This window comes from Chamaea fasciata, unplaced genomic scaffold (genome assembly GCF_029207755.1).
Source record: "Chamaea fasciata isolate MVZ Bird 193981 ecotype frontalis unplaced genomic scaffold, bChaFas1.0.hap1 SCAF_243, whole genome shotgun sequence".
In the NCBI taxonomy this organism is placed as follows: Eukaryota; Metazoa; Chordata; class Aves; order Passeriformes; family Sylviidae; genus Chamaea; species Chamaea fasciata.
Genome location: NW_027094328.1, coordinates 61,760 through 87,989, shown reverse-complemented (window position 1 = coordinate 87,989; position 26,230 = coordinate 61,760). Strand labels below are relative to the sequence as shown.

Here is a 26,230-nt window from a genome sequence, read left to right as displayed (position 1 = left end):
AGGCATCCGTGCTGGGTTTGGAGCGGGGGGGCCCCTTCAACCTCTGGGGGGGCCCTGGCTGTCCCCTGGCTGTACCTGGGGGTGCCCTGGCTGTCCCCTAGGTGTCCCTGGGGATGCCCTGGAGTCCCTGGGGGTGCCCTGGCTGTCCCTGGGGGTCCCTGGCTGTCCCCTAGGTGTCCCTGGGGATGCCCTGGCTGTCCCTGGGGTGCCCTGGCTTTCCCTGGGGTGCCCTGGCTGTCCCCTAGGTGTCCTTGGGGTGCCTTGCTGTCCCCAAGGCGTCCCTGGGGTGCCCTGGCTGTCCCCTAGGTGTCCCTGGGGGTGTCCTGGCTGTCCCTGGGGGTCCCTGGCTGTCCCATAGGTGTCCCTAGGGGTGCCTTGTCTGTCCCTGGGGGGGCCCTGGGGGGGCCCTGGGTGTACCCTGGTGTCCCTGGGAGGGCCCTGGCTGTCCCCTAAGTGTCCCTGGGGGTGCTCTGGTGTCCCTGGGGATGCCCTGGCTGTCCCCTAGCTGTCCCTGGGGGTGCCCTGGGTGTCCCTGGGGTGCCCTGGCTGTCCCCTAGGTGTCCCTGGGGTGCCGTGGCTGTCCCCTTGGTGTCCCTGGGGGTGACCTGCCTGTCCCCTAGGTGTCCCTGGAGGTCCCCTGGCTGTCCTCTTGGTGTCCCTGGGGGTGCCCTGGGTGTCCCTGGGGTGCCCTGGCTGTCCCCTAGGTGTCCCCGGGGATGCCCTGGCTATCCCTGGGGGGGCCCTGGCTGTCCCTGGGGTGCCCTAGCTGTCCCCTAGGTGTCCCTGGGGTACCCTGGCTGTCCCTTAGATGTCCCTGGGGGTGCCCTGGCTCTCCTTGAGGTGCCCTGGCTGTCCCTTATGTGTCCCTGGGGGTGCCCAGGGTGTCCCTGGGGTGCCCTAGCTGTCCCCTAGGTGTCCCTGGGGGTGCCCTGCCTGTCCCCTAGGTGTCCCTGGGGTTGCCTTGGCTGTCCCCTAGGTGTCCCTGGGTGTGCCCTGGTGTCCCTGGGGTGCCCTGGCTGTCCCCTAGGTGTCCCTGGGGGTGCCCTGCCTGTCCCGGAGGTGTCCCTGGGGATGCCCTGGCTGTCCTTGGGGTGCTCTGGCTGTCCCCTAGGTGTCCCTGGAGTGCCCTGACTGTCCCCTAGTTGTCCCTGGGGGAGCCCTGGCTGTCCCTAGGGTGCCCTGCCTGTCCCCTAGGTGTCCCTGGGAGTGCCCTGGCTGTCCCCTAGGTGTCCCTGGGGGTGCCCTGGCTGTCCCTGGGGATCCCTGGCTGTCCCCTAGGCGTGCCTGCGGGTGACCTGGCTGTCCCCTAGGTGTCCCTGGGGGTGCCCTGGCTGTCCCCTTGGTGTCCCTCGGGTGCCCTGGCTGTCCCTGGGGTTCCCTGGCTGTCCCCTAGGTGTCCTTGGGGGTGCCCTGGCTGTCCCCTTGGTGTCCCTGGGGTGCCCTGGCTTTCCCTGGGGTGCCCTGGCTGTCCCCTAGGTGTCCCTGGGGGTGCCCTGGGTGTCCCTGGGGGGGCCCTGGCTATCCCTTATGTGTCCCTAGGGGTACCTTGTCTGTCCCTGGGGGGGCCCTGGCTGTCCCTGTGGGGGCCCAGGCTGTCCCCTAGGTGTCCCTGGGGTGCCCTGGCTGTCCCGTAGTTGTCCCTGGGGTGCCCTGGCTGTCCTTTAGGTGTCCCTGGAGGTGCCCTTGCTGTCCATTGGGGGGCCCTGGCTGTCCCTGTGGGGCCCTGGCTGTCCCCTAGGTGTCCCTGGGGGTGCCTTGTCTGTCTCTTGGGGGGCCCTGGCTGTCCCTGTGGGGGCCCTGGCTGTCTTCTAGGTGTCCCTGGGGGGCCCTGGCTGTCCCCTAGGTGTCCCTGGGGTGCCCTGGCTGTCCCTGGGGTGCCCAGGCTTTCCTTTAGGTGTCCCTGGGGTGCCCTGGCTGTCCCCTAGGTGTCCCAGGGCTGCCCTGGCTGTCTCATACGTGTCCCTGGGGGTGCCCTGGCTGTTCCTTAGGTGTCCCTGGGGATGCCCTGGCTGTCCCCTAGGTTTCCCTGGGGTGCCCTGGCTGTCCCTGGGGTGCCCTGGCTGTCCATTAGGTGTCCCTGGGGGTGCCCTGGCTGTCCCCTAGGTGTCCCTGCCTCGCTCGTATCCTCGACTCCGCCTCCGGCGCCATGGTGACACCCCTCCCAGTCTGGACCGGTGTGGCCACACCCCCTCCCCTGGGGCCATTAGACCCATCCCAGTACAGACCAGTAAGGCACCGTGTGCCCACCATGGACCCCCACACGCCTGCCAGTTCGTCCCAGTCCACTCCCCGTCCATCCCAGTTCTCTCTGATCACCCTCCCAGTGCTCCCAGTCCATCCCAGTCCCGCAGGTGCTGGTGCTTGTAGCTTGATCAGCTGGTGCCTGTCCGCAACGTGGAGCGGGTCAAATGAGGCCTCAGGGGGAGGGGTGGGCGGATTTTGGGGGGTCCTGGGGGTCCCGAGTTGTCCTGGAGGGGTTTGGGGGGTTTTGGGGGGTCTGCGGGGAGTCTCAAGGGGCTGCTGTGGGTGTTTTTGGGGGGGCTTCGGGAGGTTTGGGCGGCCCATTTGAGGCATCAAAGGAACCTGAGGAGGGTTTTGCGGGCTCCTGGAGGCCGGGGGGGCCCTGGGGGTGGTTTGGGGGGCACTGGGGGGTTCCAGCCCGTGACCCCCCCCCGTTTTTGACACCCCCCCCCCCCCCGAGCTGTTTCGGTCTCATCGACGCCCTCCTGAAGCCCAAGGTGGGGGTGGGCGCTGGGCCCCCCCCGCTGCCCCCTCCCCCTGCCACCCCCGCGACGCCCTGCAGGTGAGGAACCCCCAAAAACCCCTCCCCGGTCCCCAAATTCACCCCTGGGACCCCAAAAAACCCCCAAAACCTCTCCCCGGACCCCAAATTCACCCTTGAGGCCCCAAAAAACCCCCAAACCTTTCCCCATGAACCCCAAATCCACCCCTGGGACCCCCCAAAACCTCCCCAGGACCCCAGATCCACCCCGGGACCCCCAAATCCATCCCTTGGACTCCCAAAAACCATCAAATCCATCCCTGGGACCCCCCAAAACCTCCCTTCAAACCCCAAATTCACCCCTCGGACCTCCAGAATCCCTCCACAGGACCCCTCAGGGGTCGTTCCCCACGAAAAAGTGCGGGAAACGTGAGGGGAGAAAAAGGGCGGGATCAAGTGGAGGGGATCAATGGAATTTTGGGGGGGGTCAGCGACGCTGAGGAAGGATCAATGGAATATTGGGGGGGCATCAATGACATTGGGGGGGTCAGTGACACTCGGGTGGGGATCAATGATGCTGTGGGGGGGTCGATATCAGCTCGAGGGGCGGCCATGGGTTTTTGGGGGGCCGCAACGCAGGCATCCGTGCTGGGTTTGGAGCGGGGGGGCCCCTTCAACCTCTGGGGGGGCCCTGGCTGTCCCCTGGCTGTACCTGGGGGTGCCCTGGCTGTCCCCTAGGTGTCCCTGGGGATGCCCTGGAGTCCCTGGGGTGCCCTGGCTGTCCCCTAGGTGTCCTTGGGGTGCCTTGCTGTCCCCAAGGCGTCCCTGGGGTGCCCTGGCTGTCCCCTAGGTGTCCCTGGGGGTGTCCTGGCTGTCCCTGGGGGTCCCTGGCTGTCCCATAGGTGTCCCTAGGGGTGCCTTGTCTGTCCCTGGGGGGGCCCTGGGGGGGCCCTGGGTGTACCCTGGTGTCCCTGGGAGGGCCCTGGCTGTCCCCTAAGTGTCCCTGGGGGTGCTCTGGTGTCCCTGGGGATGCCCTGGCTGTCCCCTAGCTGTCCCTGGGGGTGCCCTGGGTGTCCCTGGGGTGCCCTGGCTGTCCCCTAGGTGTCCCTGGGGTGCCGTGGCTGTCCCCTTGGTGTCCCTGGGGGTGACCTGCCTGTCCCCTAGGTGTCCCTGGAGGTCCCCTGGCTGTCCTCTTGGTGTCCCTGGGGGTGCCCTGGGTGTCCCTGGGGTGCCCTGGCTGTCCCCTAGGTGTCCCCGGGGATGCCCTGGCTATCCCTGGGGGGGCCCTGGCTGTCCCTGGGGTGCCCTAGCTGTCCCCTAGGTGTCCCTGGGGGTGCCCTGGCTGTCGCCTTGGTGTCCCTGGGGTACCCTGGCTGTCCCTTAGATGTCCCTGGGGGTGCCCTGGCTCTCCTTGAGGTGCCCTGGCTGTCCCTTATGTGTCCCTGGGGGTGCCCAGGGTGTCCCTGGGGTGCCCTAGCTGTCCCCTAGGTGTCCCTGGGGGTGCCCTGCCTGTCCCCTAGGTGTCCCTGGGGTTGCCTTGGCTGTCCCCTAGGTGTCCCTGGGTGTGCCCTGGTGTCCCTGGGGTGCCCTGGCTGTCCCCTAGGTGTCCCTGGGGGTGCCCTGCCTGTCCCGGAGGTGTCCCTGGGGATGCCCTGGCTGTCCTTGGGGTGCTCTGGCTCTCCCCTAGGTGTCCCTGGAGTGCCCTGACTGTCCCCTAGTTGTCCCTGGGGGAGCCCTGGCTGTCCCTAGGGTGCCCTGCCTGTCCCCTAGGTGTCCCTGGGAGTGCCCTGGCTGTCCCCTAGGTGTCCCTGGGGGTGCCCTGGCTGTCCCTGGGGATCCCTGGCTGTCCCCTAGGCGTGCCTGCGGGTGACCTGGCTGTCCCCTAGGTGTCCCTGGGGGTGCCCTGGCTGTCCCCTTGGTGTCCCTCGGGTGCCCTGGCTGTCCCTGGGGTTCCCTGGCTGTCCCCTAGGTGTCCTTGGGGGTGCCCTGGCTGTCCCCTTGGTGTCCCTGGGGTGCCCTGGCTTTCCCTGGGGTGCCCTGGCTGGCCCCTAGGTGTCCCTGGGGGTGCCCTGGGTGTCCCTGGGGGGGCCCTGGCTATCCCTTATGTGTCCCTAGGGGTACCTTGTCTGTCCCTGGGGGGGCCCTGGCTGTCCCTGTGGGGGACCAGGCTGTCCCCTAGGTGTCCCTGGGGTGCCCTGGCTGTCCCGTAGTTGTCCCTGGGGTGCCCTGGCTGTCCTTTAGGTGTCCCTGGAGGTGCCCTTGCTGTCCATTGGGGGGCCCTGGCTGTCCCTGTGGGGCCCTGGCTGTCCCCTAGGTGTCCCTGGGGGTGCCTTGTCTGTCTCTTGGGGGGCCCTGGCTGTCCCTGTGGGGGCCCTGGCTGTCTTCTAGGTGTCCCTGGGGGGCCCTGGCTGTCCCCTAGGTGTCCCTGGGGTGCCCTGGCTGTCCCTGGGGTGCCCAGGCTTTCCTTTAGGTGTCCCTGGGGTGCCCTGGCTGTCCCCTAGGTGTCCCAGGGCTGCCCTGGCTGTCTCATACGTGTCCCTGGGGGTGCCCTGGCTGTTCCTTAGGTGTCCCTGGGGATGCCCTGGCTGTCCCCTAGGTTTCCCTGGGGTGCCCTGGCTGTCCCTGGGGTGCCCTGGCTGTCCATTAGGTGTCCCTGGGGGTGCCCTGGCTGTCCCCTAGGTGTCCCTGCCTCGCTCGTATCCTCGACTCCGCCTCCGGCGCCATGGTGACACCCCTCCCAGTCTGGACCGGTGTGGCCACACCCCCTCCCCTGGGGCCATTAGACCCATCCCAGTACAGACCAGTAAGGCACCGTGTGCCCACCATGGACCCCCACACGCCTGCCAGTTCGTCCCAGTCCACTCCCCGTCCATCCCAGTTCTCTCTGATCACCCTCCCAGTGCTCCCAGTCCATCCCAGTCCCGCAGGTGCTGGTGCTTGTAGCTTGATCAGCTGGTGCCTGTCCGCAACGTGGAGCGGGTCAAATGAGGCCTCAGGGGGAGGGGTGGGCGGATTTTGGGGGGTCCTGGGGGTCCCGAGTTGTCCTGGAGGGGTTTGGGGGGTTTTGGGGGGTCTGCGGGGAGTCTCAAGGGGCTGCTGTGGGTGTTTTTGGGGGGGCTTCGGGAGGTTTGGGCGGCCCATTTGAGGCATCAAAGGAACCTGAGGAGGGTTTTGCGGGCTCCTGGAGGCCGGGGGGGCCCTGGGGGTGGTTTGGGGGGCACTGGGGGGTTCCAGCCCGTGACCCCCCCCCGTTTTTGACACCCCCCCCCCCCCGAGCTGTTTCGGTCTCATCGACGCCCTCCTGAAGCCCAAGGTGGGGGTGGGCGCTGGGCCCCCCCCGCTGCCCCCTCCCCCTGCCACCCCCGCGACGCCCTGCAGGTGAGGAACCCCCAAAAACCCCTCCCCGGTCCCCAAATTCACCCCTGGGACCCCAAAAAACCCCCAAAACCTCTCCCCGGACCCCAAATTCACCCTTGAGGCCCCAAAAAACCCCCAAACCTTTCCCCATGAACCCCAAATCCACCCCTGGGACCCCCCAAAACCTCCCCAGGACCCCAGATCCACCCCGGGACCCCCAAATCCATCCCTTGGACTCCCAAAAACCATCAAATCCATCCCTGGGACCCCCCAAAACCTCCCTTCAAACCCCAAATTCACCCCTCGGACCTCCAGAATCCCTCCACAGGACCCCTCAGGGGTCGTTCCCCACGAAAAAGTGCGGGAAACGTGAGGGGAGAAAAAGGGCGGGATCAAGTGGAGGGGATCAATGGAATTTTGGGGGGGGTCAGCGACGCTGAGGAAGGATCAATGGAATATTGGGGGGGCATCAATGACATTGGGGGGGTCAGTGACACTCGGGTGGGGATCAATGATGCTGTGGGGGGGTCGATATCAGCTCGAGGGGCGGCCATGGGTTTTTGGGGGGCCGCAACGCAGGCATCCGTGCTGGGTTTGGAGCGGGGGGGCCCCTTCAACCTCTGGGGGGGCCCTGGCTGTCCCCTGGCTGTACCTGGGGGTGCCCTGGCTGTCCCCTAGGTGTCCCTGGGGATGCCCTGGAGTCCCTGGGGTGCCCTGGCTGTCCCCTAGGTGTCCTTGGGGTGCCTTGCTGTCCCCAAGGCGTCCCTGGGGTGCCCTGGCTGTCCCCTAGGTGTCCCTGGGGGTGTCCTGGCTGTCCCTGGGGGTCCCTGGCTGTCCCATAGGTGTCCCTAGGGGTGCCTTGTCTGTCCCTGGGGGGGCCCTGGGGGGGCCCTGGGTGTACCCTGGTGTCCCTGGGAGGGCCCTGGCTGTCCCCTAAGTGTCCCTGGGGGTGCTCTGGTGTCCCTGGGGATGCCCTGGCTGTCCCCTAGCTGTCCCTGGGGGTGCCCTGGGTGTCCCTGGGGTGCCCTGGCTGTCCCCTAGGTGTCCCTGGGGTGCCGTGGCTGTCCCCTTGGTGTCCCTGGGGGTGACCTGCCTGTCCCCTAGGTGTCCCTGGAGGTCCCCTGGCTGTCCTCTTGGTGTCCCTGGGGGTGCCCTGGGTGTCCCTGGGGTGCCCTGGCTGTCCCCTAGGTGTCCCCGGGGATGCCCTGGCTATCCCTGGGGGGGCCCTGGCTGTCCCTGGGGTGCCCTAGCTGTCCCCTAGGTGTCCCTGGGGGTGCCCTGGCTGTCGCCTTGGTGTCCCTGGGGTACCCTGGCTGTCCCTTAGATGTCCCTGGGGGTGCCCTGGCTCTCCTTGAGGTGCCCTGGCTGTCCCTTATGTGTCCCTGGGGGTGCCCAGGGTGTCCCTGGGGTGCCCTAGCTGTCCCCTAGGTGTCCCTGGGGGTGCCCTGCCTGTCCCCTAGGTGTCCCTGGGGTTGCCTTGGCTGTCCCCTAGGTGTCCCTGGGTGTGCCCTGGTGTCCCTGGGGTGCCCTGGCTGTCCCCTAGGTGTCCCTGGGGGTGCCCTGCCTGTCCCGGAGGTGTCCCTGGGGATGCCCTGGCTGTCCTTGGGGTGCTCTGGCTCTCCCCTAGGTGTCCCTGGAGTGCCCTGACTGTCCCCTAGTTGTCCCTGGGGGAGCCCTGGCTGTCCCTAGGGTGCCCTGCCTGTCCCCTAGGTGTCCCTGGGAGTGCCCTGGCTGTCCCCTAGGTGTCCCTGGGGGTGCCCTGGCTGTCCCTGGGGATCCCTGGCTGTCCCCTAGGCGTGCCTGCGGGTGACCTGGCTGTCCCCTAGGTGTCCCTGGGGGTGCCCTGGCTGTCCCCTTGGTGTCCCTCGGGTGCCCTGGCTGTCCCTGGGGTTCCCTGGCTGTCCCCTAGGTGTCCTTGGGGGTGCCCTGGCTGTCCCCTTGGTGTCCCTGGGGTGCCCTGGCTTTCCCTGGGGTGCCCTGGCTGGCCCCTAGGTGTCCCTGGGGGTGCCCTGGGTGTCCCTGGGGGGGCCCTGGCTATCCCTTATGTGTCCCTAGGGGTACCTTGTCTGTCCCTGGGGGGGCCCTGGCTGTCCCTGTGGGGGACCAGGCTGTCCCCTAGGTGTCCCTGGGGTGCCCTGGCTGTCCCGTAGTTGTCCCTGGGGTGCCCTGGCTGTCCTTTAGGTGTCCCTGGAGGTGCCCTTGCTGTCCATTGGGGGGCCCTGGCTGTCCCTGTGGGGCCCTGGCTGTCCCCTAGGTGTCCCTGGGGGTGCCTTGTCTGTCTCTTGGGGGGCCCTGGCTGTCCCTGTGGGGGCCCTGGCTGTCTTCTAGGTGTCCCTGGGGGGCCCTGGCTGTCCCCTAGGTGTCCCTGGGGTGCCCTGGCTGTCCCTGGGGTGCCCAGGCTTTCCTTTAGGTGTCCCTGGGGTGCCCTGGCTGTCCCCTAGGTGTCCCAGGGCTGCCCTGGCTGTCTCATACGTGTCCCTGGGGGTGCCCTGGCTGTTCCTTAGGTGTCCCTGGGGATGCCCTGGCTGTCCCCTAGGTTTCCCTGGGGTGCCCTGGCTGTCCCTGGGGTGCCCTGGCTGTCCATTAGGTGTCCCTGGGGGTGCCCTGGCTGTCCCCTAGGTGTCCCTGCCTCGCTCGTATCCTCGACTCCGCCTCCGGCGCCATGGTGACACCCCTCCCAGTCTGGACCGGTGTGGCCACACCCCCTCCCCTGGGGCCATTAGACCCATCCCAGTACAGACCAGTAAGGCACCGTGTGCCCACCATGGACCCCCACACGCCTGCCAGTTCGTCCCAGTCCACTCCCCGTCCATCCCAGTTCTCTCTGATCACCCTCCCAGTGCTCCCAGTCCATCCCAGTCCCGCAGGTGCTGGTGCTTGTAGCTTGATCAGCTGGTGCCTGTCCGCAACGTGGAGCGGGTCAAATGAGGCCTCAGGGGGAGGGGTGGGCGGATTTTGGGGGGTCCTGGGGGTCCCGAGTTGTCCTGGAGGGGTTTGGGGGGTTTTGGGGGGTCTGCGGGGAGTCTCAAGGGGCTGCTGTGGGTGTTTTTGGGGGGGCTTCGGGAGGTTTGGGCGGCCCATTTGAGGCATCAAAGGAACCTGAGGAGGGTTTTGCGGGCTCCTGGAGGTCGGGGGGGCCCTGGGGGTGGTTTGGGGGGCACTGGGGGGTTCCAGCCCGTGACCCCCCCCCGTTTTTGACACCCCCCCCCCCCCGAGCTGTTTCGGTCTCATCGACGCCCTCCTGAAGCCCAAGGTGGGGGTGGGCGCTGGGCCCCCCCCGCTGCCCCCTCCCCCTGCCACCCCCGCGACGCCCTGCAGGTGAGGAACCCCCAAAAACCCCTCCCCGGTCCCCAAATTCACCCCTGGGACCCCAAAAAAACCCCCAAAACCTCTCCCCGGACCCCAAATTCACCCCTGAGGCCCCAAAAAAACCCCCAAACCTTTCCCCATGAACCCCAAATCCACCCCTGGGACCCCCCAAAACCTCCCCAGGACCCCAGATCCACCCCGGGACCCCCAAATCCATCCCTTGGACTCCCAAAAACCATCAAATCCATCCCTGGGACCCCCCAAAACCTCCCTTCAAACCCCAAATTCACCCCTCGGACCTCCAGAATCCCTCCACAGGACCCCTCAGGGGTCGTTCCCCACGAAAAAGTGCGGGAAACGTGAGGGGAGAAAAAGGGCGGGATCAAGTGGAGGGGATCAATGGAATTTTGGGGGGGGTCAGCGACGCTGAGGAAGGATCAATGGAATATTGGGGGGGCATTAATGACATTGGGGGGGGTCAGTGACACTCGGGTGGGGATCAGTGATGCTGTGGGGGGGTCGATATCAGCTCGGGGGGAGGCCATGGGTTTTTGGGGGGCCGCAACGCAGGCATCCGTGCTGGGTTTGGAGCGGGGGGGGCCCTTCAACCTCTGGGGGGGCCCTGGCTGTCCCCTGGCTGTACCTGGGGGTGCCCTGGCTGTCCCCTAGGTGTCCCTGGGGGTGCCCTGGCTGTCCCTGGGGGTGCCCTGGCTGTCCCTGGGGGTCCCTGGCTGTCCCCTGGCTGTCCCTGGGGTGCCCTGGCTGTCCCTGGGGTGCCCTGGCTGTCCCCTAGGTGTCCTTGGGGTGCCTTGCTGTCCCCAAGGCGTCCCTGGAGTGCCCTGGCTGTCCCCTAGGTGTCCCTGGGGGTGCCCTGGTTGTCCCTGGGGGTCCCTGGCTGTCCCATAGGTGTCCCTAGGGGTGCCTTGTCTGTCCCTGGGAGGGCCCTGGGGGTACCCTGGTGTCCCTGGGAGGGCCCTGGCTGTCCCCTAAGTGTCCCTGGGGGTGCTCTGGTGTCCCTGGGGTGCCCTGGCTGTCCCCTAGGTGTCCCTGGGTGTGCCTTGTCTGTCCTTGGGGGTGCCTTGTCTGTCCCTGGGGGGGCCGTGGCTGTCCCCTAGGTGACCCTGGGGGTTCCCTGGGTGTCCCTGCGGGGGCCCTGACTGTCCCTGGGGTGCCTTGCTGTCCCCTAGGTATCCCTAGGGTGCCCTGGCTGTCCCCTAGGTGTCCCTGGGGGTACTCTGGCTGTCCCCTAGGTGTCCCTGGGGGTGCCCTGGCTGTCCCTGAGGGGGCCGAGGCTGTCCCCTAGTTGTCCCTGGGGGTTCCCTGGGTGTCCCTGTGGGGGCTCTGGCTGTCCCTGGGGTGCCCTGGCTGTTCCATAGGTGTCACTGGGGGTGCTCTGGAGTCACTGGGGTGCCCTGGCTGTCCCTTAGGTCTCCCTGGGGGTGCCCTGGCTGTCCCCTGCGGGGCCCTGGCTGTCCCTGGGTGGCCCTGGCTATACCCTAGGTGTCCCTGGGGGTCCCTTGTCTTTCCCTGGGGGTGCCATGGCTGTCCCCTAGGTGTCCCTGGGGGTGCCCTGGCTGTCCCTTAGGTGTCCGTAGGGGTGCCTTGTCTGTCCCTGGGGGTGCCCTGGCTGTACCCTACGTGTCCCTGGGGGTGCCTTGTCTGTCCCTTGGGGGGCCCTGGCTGTCCCTGGGGGTGCCCTGGCTGTCCTTTAGGTGTCCCTGGGGGTGCCCTGGCTGTCCCCTTGGTGTCCCTGGGGGTGCCCTGGGTGTCCCTGTCGGGGCCCTGGCTGTCCCCTCGGTGTCCCTGGGGGTTCCCTGGGTGTCCCATCGGGGGCCCTGGCTGTCCCCTAGGTGTCCCTGTGGGGGCCCTGGCTGACCCTGGGGTGCCCTTGCTGTCCCCTAAGTGTCTTTGGGGCTGCCCTGGCTGTCCCCTACGTGTCCCTGGGGGTTCCCTGGGTGTCCTCTAGGTGTCCCTAGGGGGTGCCCTGGCTGTCTCTGGGGGGCCCTTGCTGTCCCCTAGATGTCCCTGGGGGTGCCCTGGGTGTCCCCTAAGTTTCCCTGGGGGTGCCCTGGGTGTCCCTGGGGGTGCCCTGGCTGCCTCCTAGGTGTCCCTGGGGGTGCCCTAGGTGTCCCTGGGGGTGCCCTGGCTGTCCTCTAGGTGTCCCTGGGGGAGCCCTGGTGTCTCTGGGGGTGCCCTGGCTGTCCCTGGCGTGGCCAGGGAGTCCTAGGGTGCCCTGGCTATCCCCTAGGTGTCCCTGGGGGTGCCCTGGCTGTCCCTGAGGTGCCCTTGCTGTCCCCTAGGTGTCCCTGGGGTTACCTGGGTGTCCTCTATCTGTCCCTGGGGGTTTCCTTGGTGTCCGTGGCGGTGCCCTGGGGATGCTCTGGCTCTCCCTGGGGCGGCCCTGGCTGCCCCTGGTGTGGCCGTGGCTGTCCCTGTGGTTGCCCTGGCTGTACCCTACGTGTCCCTGGGGGTGCCTTCTCTTTCCCTTGGGGGTCCCTCGCTGTCCCTGTGGGGGCCCTGGCTGTCTTCTAGGTGTCCCTATGGTGCCCTGGCTGTCCCTGGGGTGCCCAGGCTGTCCTTTAGGTGTCCGTGGTGGTGCCCTGGCTGTCCCCTAGGTATCCCTGGGGGTGCCCTGGCTGTCCCTAGGGAGGCCGTGGCTGTCCCCTAGGTGTCCCTGGGGGTTCCCTGGGTGTCCCTGCGGGGGCCCTGGCTGTCCCATAGGTGTCCCTGTGGGGGCCCTGGCTGTCCCTGGGGTGCCCTGGCTGTCTCATAGGTGTCCCTGGGGGTGCTCTGGTGTCACTGGGATGCCCTGGCTGTCCTCTGGGGGGCCCTGGCTGTATCTGGGGGTGCCCTGGCTGTCCCATAGGTGTCCCTGGGGATGCCCTGGCTGACCCCTAGGTGTCACTGGGGGTGCCATGGCTGTCCCTTAGGTGTCCCTGGGGGTGCCCTGGCTGTCCCTTAGGTGTTTCTGGGGTGCCCTGGCTGTCCCCTAGGTGTCCCTGCCTCGCCCGGATCCTCGACTCCGCCTCTGGCTCCATGGTGACACACCTCCCAGTCTGGACCAGTGTGGCCACACCCCCTCCCCTGGGGCCAATAGACCCATCCCAGTATAGACCAGTAAGGCACCTTGTGCCCACCATCGACCCCCACACACCTGCCAGTTCATCCCAGTCCACTCCCCGTCCATCCCAGTTCTCTCTGATGACCGTCCCAGTGCTCCCAGTCCATCCCAGTCCCGCAGGTGCTGGTGCTTGTGGCTTGATCAGCTGGTGCCTGTCCGCAACGTGGAGCGGGTCAAATGAGGCCTCAGGGGGAGGGGGGGGCGGATTTTGGGGGGTCCTGGGGGTCCCGAGTTGTCCTGGAGGGGTTTGGGGGGTTTTGGGGGGCCTGGGGGGAGTCCTGGGGGCTGCTTTGGGTGTTTTTGGGGGATCTTCGGGAGGTTTGGGCGGCCCATTTGAGGCATCAAAGGAACCTGAGGAGGGTTTTGCGGGCTCCTGGAGGTCGGGGGGGCCCTGGGGGTGGTTTGGGGGGCACTGGGGGGTTCCAGCCCGTGCCCCCCCCCTCGTTTTTGACCCCCCCCCCGAGCTGTTTCGGTCTCATCGACGCCCTCCTGAAGCCCAAGGGGGGGTGGGCGCTGGGCCCCCCCGCTGCCCCCTCCCCCTGCCACCCCTGCGACGCCCTGCAGGTGAGGAACCCCCAAAAACCCCTCCCCAGACCCCAAATTCACCCCTGAGGCCCCAAAAAACCCCCAAACCCCTCCCCATGAACCCCAAATCCACCCCTGGGACCCCCCAAAACCTCCCCAGGACCCCAGATCCACCCCGGGACCCCCAAATCCATCCCTTGGACCCCCAAAAACCCCCAAATCCATCCCTGGGACCCCCCAAAACCTCCCTCCAAACCCCAAATTCACCCCTCGGACCTCCAGAATCCTTCCACAGGACCCCTCAGGGGTCGTTCCCCACGAAAAAGGGCGGGAAACGTGAGGGGAGAAAAAGGGCGGGAAACGTGAGGGGAGAAAAAGGGCGGGATCAAGTGGAGGGGATCAATGGAATTTTGGGGGGGGTCAGCGACGCTGAGGGAAGATCAATGGAATATTGGGGGGGCATCAATGACATGGGGGGGGGTCAGTGACACTCGGGTGGGGATCAATGATGCTGTGGGGGGGTCGATATCAGAGGTTATCAGAGGAAATCGCCGCCGCCGTCCTCCCGTGCCCAGAGCCCCGCCAGGACCCCAGCGCAGCTCCGGCTGCAGGCGGAGCAGGAGCGGCTCCTGCCGCCCGCAGCGATCCCGGTCCCGATCCCGACGGCAACGCCAGCCCGGTCCTCAGGCCCCGAGACCCACAGCCCGCCCGCCGAGGGGGGCCGCACCGCTCGGGAGCCGCAGCCGACACTGACAGGACCCGAACCAGAACGCCCGCTCCCATTCCCGGCCCCGCCTGGCTCCTCGCAGGGCCGCGAGCAACCTCGGCTCGGCTCAGCTTCGAGGGGCGGGGCGGGGCCGCGGGCGATGGTCCCGCCCCCATCCCGGGCAGCGCGGGGCGCCGGGGCGGGCTCGGGGCGGAGCCGGGGCGGGCTCGGGGCGGAGGCGGGGTGGGCTCGGGGCGGAGCCGGGGCGGAGCCGGGGCGGGCTCGGGGCGGAGCCGGGGCGGGCTCGGGACAGAGCCGGGGCGGGCTTTGGGCGGAGCCGGGGCGGAGCCGGGGCGGGCTCGGGGCGGAGCCGGGGCGGGCTCGGGGCGGAGCCGGGGCGGGCTCGGGGCGGAGCAGGGGCGGAGCCGGGGCGGATCCGGGGCGGGCTCTGGGCGGAGCCGGGGCGGGCTCGGGGCGGAGCCGGGGCGGGCTCGGGGTGGAGCAGGGGCGGAGCCGGGGCGGGGTCGGGGCGGAGCCGGGGCGGAGCCGGGGCTCTGTGAGGCGGGGCCCGGAGGCAGCCGGGGCCGGGCAGTACCGGGGGCGCGGCTTCAGGGGCGCGGGGCGGGTCCCAAGTGCACGGCGCCGGGACCCCACCGGGGCGTTCCTCACCGAGCCCATAGAGCAGCAGCTACTTCCGCCACCCTTTTGAATCCCCGCGATTGGCGGGCTCGCTGAGGCATCGGCAGTGCTGATTGGACAGCGGGCCCCGGGAATCGCGCCCGCCCCCCGGCCCGCGCTGAGGGCCCGGGGCCTCCGCCCTCAGACCGGCTCCGGCTCCAACCCGGCCCGGGCTCTGCTCCGGTCCCCCCGGCCCGCCCTGAGGGCCCGGGGGCTCTGCGCCGAGACCGGCCTCGCCCCTCCCCGCCTCGCCTCGTAGTAGATTTCTGTTTGGTTTGTGGGAAGAAACAGTTGTGAGAAGTGAGATTTGTGCTGGAGAGGTGCTGCTGGGAAGAAAGGATGGAGTAAATCTGCTCCGAGGATGTGTGATGAAGAATTCAGGGTAAGGGTTGGGCAATATTTATAAACTGTCTCCATATTTCCCTCTATCTCTGGGTGTTTGGATTTAGCCTGGGATTGTCAGCTAAGTTATAAAAAAGCCAACCCGGCTACTGAACTCCCAATAAACGTTTGGAACCCTTGCACAGAAAGACAAGTTAGCAACGATTCCAAAGGAAAAATTGTAAATGGAGGGTAACGATTGCGGGGGGATTTCCTTGGGGATTATGACCCTCACACATACGGAATTTAGGAGGTGGAATCCCAGTTTCAGCCTTGGGCACGTGCAGGAGAAGAGGGGTCGTTATCCCTATCAAGGAAAGCCCGGTGCCCCAGCGCGCCAGGTGCGGACAACGAATTCTCCGGGGATGAGCACAAGTCCCCTCTTCCCCTGCCCCGACACTCGGACTGGCAGCAGCTGCAGGTGAGAGCTGTCACAGGATGGTGAGGAGACAGAGCAGCCCCAGGTGTGACCGTCAGGATGAGGAGGGCAGCAGAGCCGCCACAAGTGTGAGCTGTAAAGGATAATGAGGGGCCGGTTCTAGCCGGGGGCGGTTTAATAGAGGAGCCCGAGTTCACTTTGGCATCGGGCCGTGAGGAGCTCAGCGTGGTTTCTGCGGTGGTGGGAAAGCTTCTTACAGCGCCTGCAGGAGCACGTGGATGTGGGGGGTTTCTTTGTGCCGGACAGCAGTAGCAGGTAAGCCAGCATGGGTTTGTAGGGGAGATTTTTTTTTTCTTTGCAGCTTTGTCTTACTAATTTCTCTGTGGTGCTCCCAGGAAATAAAAGGAGTTATGGAGAGAAAAGGAGTTCAAATTCAGTGAAGAAACTCTTCTTCTGTGGTTGTCAGTATTCAAACTGAAGAAAACTTTCCACCTGGATTTTTAATGAGTTGTGGTATTTCTATGTGGTTTTTATTAAGTATTATGCTCTTGGGTGGCGTGTAGTGTTTTGTCTGATTTTTGATGTTATGTGTAATTTGGTTTTTGAGTGAGGATAACTTTGTTGGAGGGGTTGTTTGTATTTGAGGTAGAATTAATTTAAGTAGCTTTTTTTGCTAGACTTCTGATACGTGGTATTGGGGTTTTGTGTGTGATATGTAGGGATTCAAGTTGGGTAGGGTTATTTTTTCTGTTTAGTGGCTTTGAATGATTTATTGTGTAGCTTTATCTTGTTTGTAGATGGTGTATGGTGAGAGATATGGTTTCTTTTTCGTGTTAGGTTTTGTAGTTTACATGTCGGTCAGAGTATTTTTGAACTGAGTTTTGTTGAATTGTTTTTGGTGAGATACAGTGTTTTTTGAGGGTGTGTTTTCTAAGGTTTACAATGGTGTAATTGGCTGTAGTGTGAGATGTAAAGGAGGTTTTTATTTTTTTGGTGGTGGTTTTTATTATGGTGAGTGTGTAGTATTTGTTTTGATGGGTTTGGGGTAGTGTGATGTAGCTAATTTATTAGGGTTTTCTAATATTTATAATTCAATTATTGTTTATTGTATTACAGGGATTTATTTATTTAGCTTGTTTGGTTTTAGTGTGTGTTCTATAATTATGGAAAATTTGGGAGATGCTGTTTATAGTTGAATGGATCTTTTAGTTTTAGGATTGAGGGGGTTGCGGGTATATATTTTGAAGTTTTTTTGAGGGGATTGGACATGGGGGTTATTTTTATTATATTTGGTAGTTGGCCTTATAGTAATAAGAGCTGGCTTTTTTTGCTGCATTATTTTTTGTTTTTTCTTTTCTAGTATTCTTGTATTTGTGTGGTCAGGGTAGTGGTGTTTCTGGTGCAGCTGTAAGCCTCCATTATTGTTTGTGTGTTTTAGGTGGTCCACTGGTATTACAGGGAGACCCCCTCACTGACCGGCCAACAGATCTGCTGAGATTGTACATCAGCATTTGGTTTTCTCTATGGTACCTGACTAAGAGACAGCAGTCTGGTGACAGCAAGGAATTCCCAGAGGTGGAGCTGGATCTCAGCAGTCAAGCTGACGTGGGCAAGGTGAGCAGTGACTGGTGGACAGAAGCAGTTGCTATTGTTCAAGTCTCACTTGCTGGTGCAACTCTAAGCATTCACTGTTCTTTTTTTTTTTTACTTTAGGTTGTCCCCTTGCCAGATGTGCTGGCCCCAGAGGCCAGATGGGTGCAGCATTAAGGTATACTTGTGGCATGCTTCAGTCAGACTGGGGAGGTTGCTGTTTCACAGTAACTCAGCATGATTTTTTGCTTCTTTTGTTTCTTTGCAGGTGCCACTGCTGTCCCAGGCGTGCTAAGGAATAGAGAGAGCCGGTGAGTTGCCCTTTAGGCAGGGTGACCCATAGGTGAGCGATGCGCTCAGCATTTACTTTTTCCTTTTGCTGGGTCCACTCCTGTCAGCCTCTGGAGCGGAGTGAAGATCTGAGGGGGAGCTGGGGCAGCAGTGCAGAGGAGCCCTGGGGATTACTCTTCTGGAGGGGGATAGTCACATTTCCTGTTTTGTGATCCTAGGTAGCGCGAGGAGGTGCGGAGACAAAGTCTGGATACGGCAGCCCCAAAGCGGATGCTGAGAACATGTCTGAGATGCTGAGAACGTTCTGTCGAGGACGGACATTCCACTCGTGTTCCAAAAGCTAAGTGTTGGGGCTGGTGGTCAGGAGAAGGGAAAAAACCTTTTCAGTCCCGGGAGGTGATTTAAAGTTACCTTAGAAGAGAAGGCCCTAGTGGGGTGGTCCCTTCAAAAGTAAAGGGTGAGGGTTTCTCCTCAGCTTCACCAGAGCCTTTGCTGGGCGGGGCAGTTCTGACCCATCTCTATGTTCTAGGGAGCTTCACATTATTGGCCTTCTTTTAGAGTCCACAGGGTTAGGCTGCAGCAGGGGATTCCTGGCCCAGGAGCGTCCTGATTAGGAGCAATGCTAGTTGCAAGGCGTAGGGTTAGTAGGGTTCAGCAGGGGGAGTTTACAGTGGCACACAGAGGCTGAAGGAGGGCTTGAGAAGTAAAGGACTCGAGGTCTAGAGAACACACAGTGAAAATCGGGGGTATAGCCTAGGATACAAGTCAGAGTACAGGTATCCCGGCCCTCACAGCGCTGCTGCCAACACTGTTTCCCTGAGAGCAGGTGCAGGCAGCAATCTTAATGCTAGACAATGCCAGAAGTCCTGAGAGGTGCAGGCAGTAACCCTAAGCTAGGGCCAGGCAGGAAGTGACAGTGGTGGGGCTGAGTCCACAGGGTTGAGGTTCACCGGGGATGTCCACCCTGCGTTCCTGTCCTGCTCTAACCGGGGATGCTCACACCCCTAATGGAGGCCACGGTGGGTGGGCTCGGTGCCAGTAATGCCTCTAAGGCTTTGGCGCTGCGAGCGTCAGCCTCCGAGCTCAGCTGAAGCACACACGGGGCCCGAGGACCCGGTCCTGCTTAAGAGACGGTGAATAGCAGAGCTGCTGGTTTTTGGCTGATGTGCAGCTAAGATTATGCTTTGATGTTTGGTTTTCTTTATTGTAGCTGACTAGGAGACAGCAGCCCAGCGACAGCAGGAATTTCCCTGAGGGAGAGGCGGCCTTCTTTAGCACCCAGCGTGGATTCACCTTCCCAGACGTCTGAGAGATAAGTGGAGGGCTCGGAACTAGGGAGGGGATGAAAGCAGGGTGCCAGGGCAGGGGTCACCGGGAGGGATTTTTTCAGTTGGGTTTGGAGATGGGGATGTCCCAGATGTGACCCCTTAGGCTACATGAAGGGAGAGTCTCATTCTGAATCACAGGGCTGAGGTGTGCAGGGCAGAGCAGTCCCAGGGTGTGTTGTGTCTCTTGTGCACTCTGTGTCTTTTGGGTGTCTTGTCTTTTCCTTTAGTTCTTTCAGGGGCCTGTCAAAACCTCTGGCATCAGTCTTAGCATTTCTGATCTCTGTGCTCCTCAGCCAGGTGCCTTTGTCTCAGCTGCTTGGACACTCATCAGAATCCATCTCTTCACAAGCATCCAGTCCGATGCCTTTTCAGGTCTTGTTCTGAGCTGTACTGACAGCCGTGCACCGCCCTGATCCATTCGGCGGGTTAGGTCTTGTGAGAATGCAAAGGCAGGTAGAGGATTCTGACCGTAGGATTCTCGGGCATCCATCTCTGCATTTCTTGGGATAAGTCATCCCGATGGCATCTTGTTCCTGCAGGGTTCTCTGAGCCTGGCCAGCTCACCTTCAGTCTCACCTCGGTCATCTCATTCCGAGTTCTCTGGACCCTCAGGGTCATTCTTCTTGCCCAGAGTTTTCTGTCCCTGTTGTGTCCCCTCGTTTGTCCTGTGCTGTGTCACGGGTGTTGGTGTGTGTTTGGCTGGGAGCTGCTCTGCCTTGCTGCTCAGTCTGGGTGTAGAAGTAATAGGATGAGTCCCGGGGACTTGCATTTTGTGATGTGGGGATGTGGGGTGTAGTTAGACTGTCGAGGGTATTCCTAGATTGGCACAAGATGTGTGGAGCTGTCAAGGTATCCTGCAGCACTCTGACTTTTGTCCCAACTTTCTTTCAGATGCAGAGAGATGAAATCCGTGGCAGAGCCCCCCATCCTGGGTGAGGGGCTCCCCTGAGAAGGTCAGTCCCTGTTTGTGTTTGCAGGGGAGGTGTAAATGATGGCTGTGTTACAGCTCTGTTCTTTGTCTTTATTTTTAGGTGGTAAAGCCGGATCTCAGCAGTCAAGCTGACGTGGGTGAGGTGAGCAGTGATGGGTGGACAGAAGCAGTTGCTATTGTTCAAGCCTCACTCGCTGGTGCAACTCTAAGCCTCCGTTATTGTGTGTTTTAGGGAGTCCACTCGCAGGAGGCCGAGCTCCCCTCTCACCAACCGGACGACAGACCCGGGTCACCTCACCCGTGAGCCCTCCGGGAGCATTCCAGGAGTCTGTGATGGAGCCTTGATCTTCTCCTTGTGAAGGCCCCATCCAGGTAGGCTTGGATAACGGGCGAGGAGTTGAGGTGAGTCAGGGAGGAGAAGGAGGGATGGTCCCCTCAAGTTCCAGCGCTGCCACGTCACCTTGTCTGCTCTTTACCCAGGCAGACCCTGCGACGCCGGCGTTGGCCTCTGAGCGCAGCTGAAGCACGGGGCCGAGGACACAGGCAAGCTTAGGAGACAGTGAGTAGCAGAATTGCTGGTTTCTGGCTGATGTGCTGCTAAGATTATGCTTTGATGTTTGGTTTTCTTTATTGTAGCTGTGTAGGAGACAACAGCCCAGCAGCAGCAGGAATTTCCCTGAGGGAGAGGCGGCCTTCTTTGCCACCCAGCGTGGATTCACCTCCCTAGACGTCCGAGAGATAAGTGGAGGGCTCGGAGCCAGGGAGGGCTTGAAAGCGGGGTGTGGGATCAGGGGCCAGTGGGAGGGATTTTTTGAGTCATTTTTGGTGACAGGGATGTCCAAGATGTGACCCCTTAGGCTACATCAAGGGAAGGTCTCATTCTGGATCACAGTGCCGAGGTGTGCAGGGCAGAGCAGTCCTGGTGTGTGTTGTGTCACTTGTCTGTTGTGCTCTCTGTCCTTTGGGTGTCTTGTGTGTGCTGTCTTTTCACTTAGCCCTTTGAGGGGCCTATCAAAACCCCTGGCATCAGTCTTAGCATTTCTGATCTCTGTGCTCCTCAGCCAGGTGCCTTTGTCTCAGCTGCTCGGACACTCATCAGAATCCATCTCTCTTCACAAGCATCCAGTCCGATGCCTTTTCAGGTCTTGTTCTGAGCTGTATTGACAGCCGTGCACCGCCCTGATCCATTCGGCGGGTTAGGTCTTGTGAGAATGCAAAGGCAGGTAGAGGATTCTGACTGTAGGATTCTTGGGCATCCATCTCTGCATTTCTTGGGATAAGTCATCCCGATGGCATCTTGTTCCTGCAGGGTTCTCTGAGCCTGGCCAGCTCACCTTCCATCTTACCTAGGTCATCTCATTCCGAGTTCTCTGGACCCTCAGGGTCATTCTTCTTGCCCAGAGTTTTCTGTCCCTGTTGTGTTCCCTCGTTTGTCCTGTGCTGTGTCACGGGTGTTGGTGTGTGTTTGGCCGGGAGCTGCTCTGCCTTGCTGCTTAGTCTGGGTGTAGGGGTACGAGGGTAATAGTGCCGGGGGCTTGAAATTTGTGATGTGGGGTGTAGTTAGACTGTCGAGGGTATTCCTAGATTGCCACAAGATGTGTGGAGCTGTCAAGGTATCCTGCAGCACTCTGACTTTTGTCCCAACTTTCTTTCAGATGCAGAGGGATGAAATCCGTGGCAGAGCCCCCTATCCTGGGTGAGGGGCTCCCCTGAGAAGATCGATCGCTATTCAAGGTGAGAGTCACATATTTCACATTTTTTGGCACTCCAGTGCAGGCCACCTGCATTTACAGCTTGAAACAAGTGAGTCCCTTGGTAACCCCCCTGGGCAGCAGCTGGAGCCTGCTCCGGGCTGGGCTGAGGGAGCAAACACTTGTGGCTGACACAGCTCCACACTGGGGGTACTTGGGAAAACACCTGCCTTGTCCTGGATTTTTTTTTTTTTTGAGCTTTTTACACGGTTTTAATCATCACCTTGGTAAAAATAAATGGTAAGGACTGAAAACATGAGAGGCTGGCAGGTTATGCTCATGAATGAGAACTTTTTTTTTAAATAACTGTGCGGCCTATATCTTAATTTTGAGACTCTCTTTTTTGGCTGACTTTACTGTAAAAAATCTAATTTTAATTTAGCTGCCTCAATAATGTTTTTATTGTACAAATATGTTCTAGCGGCAGGAGCTTAAAGTAGTAACACCAACATGCCACCTCTGGAATAAATCCCTGCGTCTCCTCAGACCTGCTGGTTTGCAGTAGAGTTTGGGCACCTTTCGCTGCAGCTGTGGTTCTTAATAACTGGAAGTCCATGGATTGCTGGGCGATTCCCATAAGTTCTCCTATTTTGTAGGAGCTGCACGGTGAGGTCAGCATTCTGAGGGAGGCCCTGGCACAGCTGCCAAGGGCAAGGAACGTGGAGCATCCCGGGGCTTCTCCCACCCGAGTTTCTCCCGGAGCGTGCTGCGTGTCATGCCGGATGTTTAACCCGGGTTTGGGGTGTTCTCCTGCAGTCCCAGCTCTGACTGCTGCCCCCGAGCCCCGGCCTTGCTCTGTCCCAGCACTGAACCTGGCAGGTGGGTGTGCTTTTCCAGCCCTTTAATCCCACGGGCAATCCCAGATTCCCGGAGCTCCCCGAGGCACAGCCTGGCCTCCCTCCCTGGGAGCTGCATTTCAGTCTGCCTGGACCAAGGCCATCCTGTTTGAGACTTTATTCCTGTTGCTTTTCCTCTTGCAGGTAGTTGGCGAAAAGGAGAGAGCCAGTAGGAAGTGAAGCCACTGGAAGGCCTTATCCCAGTCCAAGGTTCCCACTTTTCTTTCTGACTCCTGGATAATTGCCTGGCCATAACTGGACAGAGACTGTCAGTTTGATTTCCTGCCTTTTCCAATAAATCCTTGCTTTCAGCTGGAGTGTATTCCTGGTGTCATCCCCCTCCTTGTCCGTGGATGTGTAAATAAAATTCCTGACTTGCCGAGTCCAATTTTGTTATTGCAGGAAGTGTGGTGCTTTTGTTCCACTGAAACTTCCCAACTCTGCTGAGAGTTTCCGATGTCAAATACAAGTAAGATTCGAGTTTCTTTGCATTGTTACTCCCACAAAACACAGATCATTCTTGGATAGGAGTAGCTGGACCTGTTGAATTTCCACTTCCCTTTAAAATTAGAGCAGAGGAAGCAGATTTAAATTTGTTCCATGAACTTCCACCAACTTGATGACTGTTCCAAAAGTTTGCAGTGTTAGAAATGCCTAAGCTTGTTTTCCAGGCAAGCTGGGATTTAGATGTTATTTCTTCCTTTTATTTGATGTTTTTTCTCTCTCTGATTCTAGTAAGAGAATATATTTTTTTTTTCCAGTTTTCCATCCTAATTGGAGTTTTTGTACATTGTAGGGCACATTTCCAAGGAAATTTACCAAATTCATGTTGGTAAAGCAGGAGCTATTCAGCACCATGCTGCCACTTTTTTCCTTTCAACCCCTTAACAGGTCTCATTCTACCCATACACAGTATTACCAGCAATAACTTGGTGTCGAGTTGTATTTCAGAGGTAGCAATAAAACAAAGTTGACATTTTATTTTGTGCCTCTCTGAACCTCTTTGTTTATTAACAAAGAACTCCAAAACAAAGCAAACAGAAAAACAAAAACCAAAACAAAAGCCGCTACAAACACTGCCCCCCAAGAAAAAACAATGACAGAGAAAACATACCAACATTATTAAATAAAAATTAAATCTTTACCCCTTAGAAAACGAGGCTAATTTAATTTTAATTCATTGTGGTTCTGATGTGTTAGGTAAATGAATTCATATAGTTTAAAAAATAAACAAGTCAACACAAATTAAATAAATACAAAAATAGAAAAATATAAGTAACAAAAATAGAAATATAAAATACAGTTTTAAGGGGTGAGAAAATCTCTAGAAAAGCGAAAGCTTTTACAGTATCCCCTAAATAGGTGGTACTCTCTTAACTGCTGCAGAGCGTTGAAACAAGCCTAGAGAAGCTACAGTGTGCACCAAAAGCAGCTGCTGCTATAGGAAACCGGTGTTGTTTTAAGACCTCCCCCTCCCAAGTTCCTTGCACTTTGTGTTCACAGAGAAGTCACACGAGTCCTGATATATTTTTCCTTTCTTCAAGGATGATGACAACAAGAAAAGTCAACTCCTTAATTTTTGCTTATCCCTAGCAAGCAAAGCCCGGTGCCCCAGTGTGTCGGTGCAAACAGTGAAATGTCTGCAGGAAGTTCCCTCTGCCCCGCCCTCACCCTCGGGCTGGCAGCAGCTGCAGGCGTGAGCTGTTAGGATAACGAGGGGACAGAGCAGCCGCAGGCGTGAGCTGTAAAGGATAATGAGGGGCAGGTGGCTCCTGCCCGAGCTGCTTACGCGGGGAGCCTCAGCTCACTCTAGCGTGGAGCTGCCGGAGGGAGCAGCTTCTGCGAGGCTCTCTGGAGTGTCTTACGGGATGATGGCGAGCTCGTCTTACAGAGTTTGGGGGAACCCTCGGATATGGAGTATTGCTTCAGGAGATGCCGAGGGACAAACCTTTGTGCCGGGCAGCAGGAGCAGGTGAGCCGGTGTGGATTTGTAGGGGGGACTTTTCTCCTTTTCCCTTTCAATTTTGTCTTCCCAATCCTTCCCTGGCGTCCCTAGAAAAAAAAAAGGGGGGTTTTGAGGACAAAAGAGTTTAAATTGAGGAAAGAAACTCCTTTTATTGTCTGTGTTCAAACTGGGGGAATCCCCCTTCACCTGGGATTTTAATAAATAGTGGTACTTCTATGCGGTGCTTTTATTACTTTATTACTTATATGGTGCTTTTATTCAATATTGCATTCTTTGGTGGTACATAGTGTTTTGTTTTATTTTTTGGTATTATTTATTGCCTGTAATTTGGTTTTTGAGCGAAGGTAACTGTATGGATGGGTTTGTTTGTATTTGAGGTAGAATTAATTTAAGTAACTTTTTTTTTTTTTTTAAATAGGCTTCTGATACGTGCGATTGGGGTTTTGTTTTTGTTTATTGTATGTAGGGATTCAGATTACCTAGGGCCAGCCTGGCCGGTGGAGGTTTTGTTAGATGCAATTTTAATATTTTTAAAAGTTTTTTTCTGTTTAGTTGTTTTAAGGTCGTTTTCAATAATTTTTTGTGTAGTTTTATTTTGTTTGTAGATGGTGTATGCTAAGGGATACGGTCTATTTATTTGGTGGTAGGTTTCTTAGTTTACATGTAGATCAGATTGTTTTTGAACTGAGTTTTATTGTTGAAATATTTTTTTTTGGTGAGATATTGTATTTTTAAAGGAAATGTTTTCTAAGGTTTACAATGGTGGAAGTGGCTGTAGGGTGAGGTATAGGGGAGGTTATTTATTTAGCGGTGGCTTTTATCATGGTGAGTATGTAGTGTTTGTTTTGGTGGGTTGAGGTAGTGGAATGTAGGTAATTTTTTGTGTTTCCTAATATTTGTAATTGGATTATTGTTTATTATAGTATAGGGGTTAATTTATTTGGCTTGTTTGATTGCAGTATATGTTTTATACTTATGGATCATTTGAAAGGTATTGTTTATAGTTACATTAATTTTTTTGGTTTTGTGTGTATTTATAAGTGGTATTTTTGTTTTGATGGTTTGAGGTTTATGGGTTTCTTGAGTTAGGAATGATTTGTTTTGGTGTTTTTAATTGAAATTTATTTGTGACTTCTTTGTTGTGTAGTTTGATTTGTTTGTTGCTGTCGGGGTTTAGAGTAAATTTGAGAGGAAACCTTTGAATGGGGTTCTTCTGGAAAGTAAACCTAAACAGTCTCTTTCTTTTAAACTGCTTTTGCAAAGAATTTCTTTGGAGAAAAGTGGGAAAACCTATTTGTTTAACAAACAAAGTGGTCGCAAGCATAAAGAATGAATAATATGAAATAATAAAACTTTTTGTTATTTTGAAGCGAGATGGTAACTTCAGAAAGTCTTTGCTGTGGGCTGTAGCTGAGCTCTTTTGGTCTCTTATCAGCTGTTCTGGTGTTGATAAAATGCTCAGGTGCAGGCCCCGTGGGCTGCAGGTGCCAGCTCTCGGCGCTGCTCTGGGTTTTTCAGTCTGCAGCAGGTTTAAACAGTCCTAAGAAAAAGGAAAACAAATAGCGAGGGAACTTCTCTGCCCTAACTAGCTGAAACCAAGAGCAAAGCACATCTTTGTGCTGCAGTCTGTCTGTGCTTGAGCTGAATATACGAGAGAGGGTATTCAGAGGAGTGAAAGTCGTTTTCTTAAAACAAACTGCAACCATTTTCTTTCCTTGCTTAGCTCTCAAAATCAGTCTTAAAGGTCCAGAACAAGCGACTGGGGATACAAGCGGCATAAACTCACCCTAGGGCATTCTATGTCTTATCCCCATATCATAAACTTATCAAAACAAATTGAATTCTAACTCTAGGAAGACATATATTCCACACACTTATGTCTTTATAGAAGCAACATACAGCTGTATACAGACAATGGTAGCGATAGTTAATAAACAGTGATGCTTACAGATGGTTCTTACTTAACAGTTAGATTTTCTGGACGTTCACATCCGTGTTGTTTCTTTTTTCTGTGCCGTTCACTATGTGCAACTCGGTTGCAGTCATTTGGCAGTCTAAGGGGAGCCAAGGTTGCAGCTACTGACAGCTTGGACCTGGGAGTAAAGTGCAGCAGTGTTCAGAATTGCAAGTGGCAGAAGCCCACTCCCGGGCACAGAGCTCTGTGCAGGAACGGTGGGTCTCTTCTGTGGGAAGCTATACACACCGACTAAGTTCCTGATGTCAGTTTGCAGAAGGTGTTTGGCAGTCTAAGGGCAGCTAGGGTTTCAGCTTCTGGCAGCTTGGTTCTGGGAGTAATGTGCACTGTTCAGAATTCTAAGTGGCAGAAGCCCACTCCCGAACACAGAGCTCTGTGCAGGAA

The 26,230-nt window shown here is 58.7% G+C and overlaps 2 long non-coding RNA genes across 2 annotated transcripts; both read left to right on the top strand.

Annotated features, from left to right (window-relative positions):
- The first annotated feature begins 19,027 nt into the window (after positions 1-19,027).
- Positions 19,028-20,890, top strand: LOC136305000 (uncharacterized). Its single transcript, XR_010724955.1, has 5 exons — positions 19,028-19,340; positions 19,419-19,460; positions 19,551-19,690; positions 19,799-19,877; positions 19,955-20,890. It is a non-coding gene; the product is annotated as an uncharacterized lncRNA (long non-coding RNA).
- A 24-nt stretch (positions 20,891-20,914) lies between these two features.
- On the top strand, positions 20,915-22,293 carry LOC136304999 (uncharacterized). The gene is made up of 3 exons (XR_010724954.1): positions 20,915-21,052; positions 21,666-21,888; positions 22,050-22,293. It is a non-coding gene; the product is annotated as an uncharacterized lncRNA (long non-coding RNA).
- Positions 22,294-26,230: the final 3,937 nt, after the last annotated feature.